This window comes from Palaemon carinicauda, chromosome 10, assembly GCF_036898095.1.
Source record: "Palaemon carinicauda isolate YSFRI2023 chromosome 10, ASM3689809v2, whole genome shotgun sequence".
Classification (NCBI taxonomy): domain Eukaryota; kingdom Metazoa; phylum Arthropoda; class Malacostraca; order Decapoda; family Palaemonidae; genus Palaemon; species Palaemon carinicauda.
In genome coordinates, this window is record NC_090734.1 from 72,064,331 (window position 1) to 72,066,191 (window position 1,861).

The window sequence follows — 1,861 nt, forward strand, 5'->3', positions numbered from 1 at the left end:
CCCAGAATGACTCCGAGTTTGTCTGAGTCCTTCTTGGGAACACAAAACAGCCTTCCTTGGAATTTGATGGACTTTGCCCTCCTTATCACCCATTTGCTCAAGAGTTCTTGGGTATATTCTTCCAGAACGGGGGTGGAGTGTTGGAAGAATTGAGGAAATGATGGTGGAGCTGCCTTCCAGCTCCAACGTAGTCTGTTCTTGATCAGGCTGTGGGCCCAAGGATCGAAGGTCCAGTGATCCCGGAATAGTGGGTTCAGGAGGGCTTGCCTCCTTGACCACGTCCTCCCCTACTCCCTCTTCCTGTTGAGGGACGTCTAGAGGAACCTCTACTTGACCCTCTACCTTTAGGGCGAAAGGTAGTGGTCTGCCTCTCATAGGCAGGAGTAAAGGCTGGTGACTGAGTCACCACCTGCTGGGGTACCGTCTGGTAGGTGGGTTGGGGCTGTGCCACCATCTGGGGCACCGCGGTCATGGGAAGTTGCTGTTGTTGTCGTTGTCTTGCGGGGCGAGAGGGCAACCTTGGCCTCTTTGTCTTCCTTTTCGGTTGGGGATCCTCATCCGGGGAAGACTTCCTTTTAGCCGACATACCCCACTTTTGGAGAAGGTTCCTGTTCTCCGTGGTGGCCTTGTCGACTATCTCCTTGATCACTTCACTCGGGAAGAGGTCCTTTCCCCAGATATTGGAGGATATCAACTTCATGGTTTCGTGTCTTACCGCAACTGAGGCAAACACGGACTCCCTGCAAGCCCTTCTAGCCCTAACAAAGCCATAGAAGTCTTTGATCAGGGTTGCCAAATGTGTTTTGGCCACGACCATGAACATATCTGGGGATCTATACTCACTGGCCATTGCCTCCAAGGTGGTCTGGAGGGACAGAGAGGCAGCAAGCCTTTCCTTCGTCTCCTGCTCCCTTCGCAGGAGAAAATCAGACAACTTAGGGAGGTTTTCACTAAACTGACGTCCAGCGATATCCGCCTCCAACTTCCCGACTCAGAAAGTAAGCTGTATATCCTTCCAGTCCTTGTGATCTGTAGGCAGGGCTAGGGAAAGGGGCCTACACTCCTCCAGTGTAGGGCAAGGTTTCCCAGCTTCCACTGCCTTCATCACCGCCTTGAACCCTTTTTCCGCAAAGGGAAAAGCCATTGTCGCTGGAGCAAGAAAGGAAGGGTGTTTCTTACTCAGGCCTGGCACCTTAGAATTAGTGAAGCCCCTGTCCTTCAGATTGCTAGCCAACAAAGCTTGAGCCTTTGCATGGTCAAGCACTATGACCTCTTTCAGCTCTGTCTCCTCTTTGGATACGGGTTCCGCCTTTAGACGGACGAAGCAGTCTGGATAAGACTCAAAGCTGGGCGAGAATTCGATGTCCTCGATAAGGAGAAGCTCCCAGCTTTTCTGAGATAAAAATCTTCCCATTCGTGATTGGCATGTACTCTGCATGCCTCCATGGGTTTACCTCAGAGCACGAGGGAAGATCTTTCACATTGAATCTCTTATGAGACCCACGGGACGCTGCAAGCTGATGAATCTCCTTCCTCAATGCAGCTTCCCTTTCTTCACTCCGCTTTTGGAACGTCTCCATCATAGCCATGATGGCAGACAGGGTCTTGTCTGTTGCATCAGATGGAGGAGCAGAGGATGTAGAGGGCACAGGTTCTGGGGCTGGAACCGACAAAACAGACACCGTTTCGACTTCATCCTCTTCCGTTTCCGGAGCTAACATAGACTCCTCTTCCTGACCATCCGCAAGAAGGTCCTTTTCGGTGTCTTCTGACACCTCTGACATCCTCTCGTCTGGATGGATGTCATTCATCGCATCCGAGACATCCGTATCTACGGAAATCTGGACACAAGGGATCTCAG